Source organism: Mya arenaria, chromosome 11, assembly GCF_026914265.1.
Source record: "Mya arenaria isolate MELC-2E11 chromosome 11, ASM2691426v1".
Lineage (NCBI taxonomy): Eukaryota > Metazoa > Mollusca > Bivalvia > Myida > Myidae > Mya > Mya arenaria.
In genome coordinates this window covers 4,712,474-4,719,610 of record NC_069132.1, presented here as the reverse complement: position 1 = coordinate 4,719,610, position 7,137 = coordinate 4,712,474, and the positions used below count along the sequence as shown (strand labels likewise).

At 32.4% G+C, this 7,137-nt stretch overlaps 1 long non-coding RNA gene across 2 annotated transcripts; it reads right to left on the bottom strand.

The window, feature by feature from the left end:
• Positions 1–2,644: 2,644 nt before the first annotated feature.
• Positions 2,645–4,964, bottom strand: LOC128208000 (uncharacterized). Of its 2 annotated transcripts, XR_008256812.1 has the most exons (4): positions 4,265–4,964; positions 3,513–3,578; positions 3,151–3,281; positions 2,645–2,781 (listed from the first exon to the last, which is right to left on the bottom strand). It is a non-coding gene; the product is annotated as an uncharacterized LOC128208000 (long non-coding RNA). The 2 variants fall into 2 exon arrangements; XR_008256811.1 differs by having other exon boundaries at positions 3,513–4,963.
• Between the last annotated feature and the right edge of the window lie 2,173 nt (positions 4,965–7,137).

The following is a 7,137-nucleotide window of genomic DNA, read 5'->3' as shown; positions in this document are numbered from 1 at the left end:
TTGAAATTTACTCATCAGCTCATGTTTTTCAACAAATTTCAAAAGTCTATTATTAAGTATCAATGTAAATAACTTCCCGAACCAACTAGGCAGCGTTATTGGGCGATAATTGGCCGGGTCAGACACGGCTCCTTTATTCTTATATATAGGATTAATGATACCAACAGTCCAATCATCAGGAATAATGCCTGTGCTTAACACAATATTGAACACTTTATGATACATATCTTTCATAAGATCGAAATAATATTTCAAATATTCATTTACAATTTCGTCTGCACCTGACGCTTTGCTATTTTCAGTTTCTTAATTGCCATTTCTTTTTCTTGAACGGAAATTTCATCGTTGAGCATATTGTCATCAATGTTTATATTGGCATTTGTATTATTTATTTTTTGTTCATTACTTTCGCCATCTCCATGAGCATTTGAATCACTGTTGGTATTTTTAAAATAATCATACATTTCGCCTTGTGTTGCGTTACAACTATTAGATTTGTTAGAGCTCAAAAATTTCCAGAATTGTTTTGGATTAGATTTACTCATTGTCTTCAATTTATCTGCATTTGCCTTTTGATAACTTTTGTAAGTTTTAGACAATGTGTTTTTATAACTCTTGCTTTTATCTTAAAGATTAGTTCTATGAACTTCAGTTTTATTTAATTTCAGTTCCGTTGAATTTATTTGAAACTGAAGTATCCAGAGTGTTTTATATGTTTTGAATGCAGCTGCATTTTTCGATTAATGCAATAAACAGTTTTAAAAACTTTCGTAAAATGTTAAGTATATATTAATAAAGCCAACTGTAACAAAACATGGCATATGCATGGGGAATAATTGTTGTTTCAGTGTAAGATTGCCAAAACCAAACTCTATATATCCCAAGTAGCGTAGCCACACGTGAAATATTTCCTTTTTGTGTTTACGCAGTTTGTTGTCGAGTTGATGAAGACATTTGATGGCAAAGGCAAAAAAAAAATTCTATTGAATTTTCGCCTATAAAAAATGTTATTTCGGATGGATTTCAGTTCCGTTGAATTTATTTGAAACTGAAGTATCCAGAGTGTTTTATATGTTTTGAATGCAGCTGCATTTTTCGATTAATGCAATAAACAGGCTTTAATATTTAAATATTGGAACAAGTGTAAGTAAATGTGCACATAAACTAGTATAAACTCTCAATGAACAATTGTTCCAATAAAGTCCCATCATTTATTGGTTAAGCTTTTTGAGTGTTTTTTTTTTGTTGTTGTTGTTATTTTTTTATTTTTTTATTTATTTTTTTTTTTTTGGGGGGGGGGGGGTACGTTTCTGATAATTGCCCCAGTGGAAAGGAAAAATTGCCCGGCAATTTTTTTTCACTGGGGCAATTATCAACCACAAGCCATGTATTATTATGTATAAAACATATGTTTTGTCATTTGTCAATGATTTCAACTGGATTTAAAAACAAGATTTTGTGGAATAATGAAGGATATGTCATAGGGTAAAACGTTTCAACAAAACATTTCCTTGTCTCACTGCTTTATGACCTTTACCGAATGTTAACATCCGGTACGGTTTCGGGTAGTACTCGTTACTGGAACACGGAAAGTGTCATTATTGGTAAAACTAATTTCATAATAATTGCACCGATAGTTCCATTTTAATCCCTTTAAACTTTAAATGTTTAAATATTTGCCAACCAAGTATACGGCGCCCATTTTTTTTTATTTCCCTGACATGCCGTGATAATCTCACGGGCGGAGACGATAATCATTATTGCGGGAACGAATTTCTATAGTAAAATGTTACTATTTATAGTGCATGTGTATTATGTTTGAATATTTGACTGCTGGGCTTGATCCTGTATTATTAAATAAATACATCACACATATTCACACCCCATGATGCAAGGTACGGCTATAAAATAATACACAACAAAGATCCAGCTTAAAGAAAAATACATAAATATGGTTTTCGGTTTTCAATTCGCTGTTCTTTGTGTATTTGCAATGTTCTTATTGAACATACTAATACCACTTTGACTTGACTTGTAAATGTAGTTCTCCCTTGCGTATTAAAAGCGTAGCAATCTTGGAAATGTTATTCTATATCTTGAATTCAGAATACCATGGGGATACATGCAAGATAAATAATATACAGAACTTCCATTTGGTGCTTTTTATTAGGACTTAAATTCAAAACAAATCTCTGTCTCTGAAAAGATCAAGTACATACAAATACATTTTAGCTAATTAATTAACATCAGTGAGTTGACTTTCTTAATGAACAATTGGAACAGCGGCTATTCTATTATGGAAAAGTTTATATTCAATTCAAACAATAATACGTTCTATTCAATCGGTGATATTGGTATAATAGACGGGTAATTTGTCTTAGAGGTCCCCGTCCATAGGATTTTAAATACACACTTTAGTGAATGTGTCACCGTTGATCGTTGTGGTGTTCCAGAATTCCTCCTTGTTCGTCACAAGGAGCCACTGAGTGTCAATCGTGTCCTGACCACTGTACGAGATGCCAGTCCAAGATGTGGTCGCCTCGCTGTTCCCATGCGCATTTACCCAAGATACAGTCCATCCCAGTATAACGTTATCATTCGCCACCAGGTAACGTCCAGCCAATTGGTAGAAAAAGATCGCTTCACCAACAGCGCTGCAATAGCGCCCGTCAATACTACCGTCTTTGCATGTAAAACTGATAACTGACTCTAGCTGGTTTTGATACACTCCCGCTATCCCACACTGATTATCGCCTTCCGCGATTGGAGTTTTACAAAGATCTATAAACAAACAAATATTATAATCAATATACTATATTGACAATTGAATGTCTTAATAATCGGTAATAAAAGGGCCCTGAATCATATGAGTGCGCTGCTTTGAATCAGAAAATATGCATATTTTTATGGAAAGAAAAACATTCGAAGAAGTAGAAGTGTTTGTATTTCATTTGCTTTATTTGACAACACTAAATGGGCTAAAAACTCTATCGATCTAAGCTAGAAAGGGGATTATTCCGAACATAACATGCCAATGCAGATACATATACACATGAATTCGTTCATCCTGGCATATTGTAATTGTAGTAGATGTTTTAATAACTTATTTACAAGTTGTGTTCAGTTAAAACGAATCAAATAAAACACTACCTTTTGAACAATGAGAGTCAGTCTTGCCAGCTTTTACTGAACAAGTCACACTGCTTATCACCAGGTGTACATGATGAGCTGGCGTTACGGCCCGCAAGTAAGCAGAAGAAAATCACCGGAGCAATGTAAACCTGAAAACGAATCATTAAGATGTTCGAATGGGGGACGTACAGAAATTTTGTTTCGATAATAAAATTTCATTTTCAGAATATTTCATGTGTTATTTTTGTATGTTTTTATCGACCTTTTCCCTAAAAATAATTTTCCAAAAATAAGATTTCATATCCAGTGAAATAATTCGGAATCCTAGAATTAATAAAATTCAAATATAATTCCGTTAAATAAACAACAAACTTCCTTACCGTTTTCATGATTGTCCAAGTCCAAGTCCTTGCTATCAAATATACGTCCTCAGCGACTCGCGAACACTGCAATAGTAAGTTTCAATTTGTTACAATCTTCTGGGGATCATGTTCAAGGACATGCCTTTACGTGCATGTTCGCACTCGGCCTACGCTTATTTAAGTGTTCCGTTTTAAGCACACCTTGCAAGATTATGATAGCGGTTGGTGATAACACTTTGATAAGCATTATTCTTTCATACACCTTTTTTACCGAAAAACGGCTAGACAGTATCCTATTTCGTAAACAAGTCATAAATAATAGTTTTTGCATGCATATTTATGCCACTAGACACTCCTTTGGCTAACAAACCTTTATAACGCAAATATTATATTACATCAAAAGCTTTTTAATTGCATAAGTCTTTAAGCTTGTATTAAATAGAATTTATTGGGTGCAAAGGTTTGAAGTAATATTCCACAGAATCCCACGTTACCAAATTATTTTTCTCTTATGTCTATAAAATCGGTTTTGGATGATAGATCCGGTATTTTTTCACAAAATATCCTGAAGGTCGTGGCCTATGTGGACAAATATAAATATACAATAAAGTGTTGTCAGGTGATGTTCCCTTGCATGTACATTACGAAATTATTATTTTTATAGCAACTACTTAATTCAAGTAAATTAAAAAAAATCGTAATGTCATTTTTTCATTACATTTAAGTTTTGGGATGTTTATAACCTGAAAATATAAGGTTATAATACTCACAGTATCGTACGTTTGTGCTGTCTCTTTTAATTCATTGTCTGTATAAATAGTATAGCGACAGCTAAAATGAAAGTTTAACAATATCGGTAACTCGGTATATCGGATAACCTAAAAAAACGAACATAAATGGAGCCTTTGTGAACTTAATAAACCTTTAAATATAATGTGATTATTATTACTCTTTATACTAGGGATGGAAACCGGATATTCGTATCAAGTATTCGAATACCATCCGGATACTCGTATCAAATTGTTTTCATAATAAGTAAATTTCCTATTATATGTCACCCACCTTCTGTTATTTACACATAATTGTCCAATTAATTTATAATTCGTCATATGGCAATTTAACTTTTTCATTCATTCTTTCTCAATCTTAATAATTTATAATGTTATAATCAAAGCTAAACAACTCATTTTACGTCATAAAACTCATGATAAATACCAAATAAACACCCTACATATTAAAAGAAAGATTTTACCTTCAGTTACTGTTCATGTTGTTTTTTTTCCACATGATATACATGTCCTTCACTTTCTCCTAGGCCTCACAAGACGGCGACACTTCATGCAAAAATCGTAGATCATTGTTTAATCCAATGCCGTTTTTCAACAGCTAATCGGAAAGTTTAACAGTTAAATAGAAAAATTCTACACCTATAACTGAAAATCCGTCTGACTGAATATATACGCACACAAATATCATTCAGAAAGTTGCCACGCGACCCCCGTGTACTCAATTAAACCATATGGTTATCAATAAACAATGGTATGTTAAAGATTATTATTAATTTTCACACCAGGGGTTGAACGGATAGGGTTGATTAACGAGACACATGCCGACACACTATGACATGTGTTTCTACAGATAATAATCTCATCACACAACAAATAACTCTGTAATAATTTTAAGTCGTCTGTTAATTTTCATTATGTTTTAGGTAGTTTATGAAGATATTCGATTTAAGTATTCTATGCATAAGGAATAAGAAAGCAATTTGTCAATAAAATGATTTAAGTTTGAATAATAATTGTATTTCTTTCCGTTTAAATGAATTTACGTTTAAAATCAACTTTAACGAGTTCATTTTTATAAAAATGACATTAAATTGGGCATTATACCATAGCATCTTTATTTCATTTTTGCAAAATACTTTCATATGTTTATTTTTAACAACGAATGTTTCAGCTTAAAGTTTTAATGTTAACATTTTTAATATGTCATGTATATTGTTTGTTATCTCGAACATTCCTTTTGAATTCAGTATAACAAAAAAAATATTTGTGCAAGTACTTAATTTAGAATACGGTACGGTATATCAATGACAATGAATACAGAAATAAGAATTGAAAACAAAATAAAAAATAAAGTAGCTCTATAAATATTTCGGGGAATAATTATTTTTCTTGAAAAACATTTAAACCCTAACTGCTTAAATACATGAGCAAAAAATAAAATAAAACGGTGCCGAATTATCTTGGTATCCAGTCGGATGGTGCCGAATTGGCGGTGCCGAATTAACTTAGTGCTGAAAACGTATGTATGCCGAATTCGTTTGGTGCCGAATTGTCCGGAAACCTCCTCGGCAACTTCAATCGGACGTGGTTCATTAGTGTCTCCCTAATTATAACAAATATCCCGTGGAAAATAATTAGAGGCAATCGCCTTATTATAATGATTGATGAGGGTCTCATTACCTTTGTTGCAACTCGAGCTATATTTGTAGCTTTTAATAGGGAATTTTGTTAAGTATTTTAAAGACATTATTTCCTAGATAGAATTTACATTACTAAAGACAAATCTTAAGGTTTTGATTTTAGAACATACTTTGCACGCCATCTAAACTTTTTATGGTGCAATTTGACGCAAGAAATAATTAATTAGCATTTTAAATATTGCCACAAGACAAGGCGTCCATAATGCTACAGACGAGTCTTCAACAAGGGAGGTAATTGTGTGATGACAATAAAAAAGGAGTTCCATATGGGTACTTGTTTTATCTTTGCCCGTGGGCAAGATAAGAATTTCTAGCTTGGTTAATTTTTGGATCTACTTATCTGAGGTGGGAGAAATAAATTTCTAGTAAATTTATATACGGTGTCGATAGTTTCAATAAGGCTTACTCTTTTATACACGTTACTTTTGTTGTGGTTAAGTATGACCTTTATACCCAACCACACATATAATACACATAAACGCTTGTTAATTTAGATGATTGACTTGGTTTGAAATAAAAGCCTTAAAATAGTGTGTTGATGCTCCTTCACAAGTTATTTTTTGGATAGTTGGCATATCAAAATCCATTGATTGGTCAATACTTACTGGACAACATGACCAATCAATAACCATTTACGACAGTTTATCCAGAACCGTTTAACCAGTGGCTGCTGCACTCTTTAATCGTATACATGTGATCTTAGGGTAGTCGACCCACAAATACTGGGAATGTGAATTCTGGATGCCTGGTGACCCTATATTGTTTTTTTATAATTTGAAAGGATTTTGTGAGTGAAAAAAATAATGTAAAAACATTACTTAACTATGGCTTGAAAAATATGCCCAATTTCAGTTGAAATAAAGAGCAAATAAAGAAACTGTAACAACCTGATGTATTATGTACTTTGGTCATATATTTTGAAGTTAAGAAATCAGCAATGATATACCTTTTAAATTATACAAAAATTGTACGAGATCACCAGGCTTTACATTCAAATAACTTTCACATTAAGGTTACTACAGCTACAGGAAAACTAGCTTACATGTGGGCCAGGTTCCTAAACAATCAACATGTATTTTAAACAATCATAGCAGTAAGACATATAAACACAACGATAGTTAACTGATAATAATCATTTATTCCATGCAATTCATA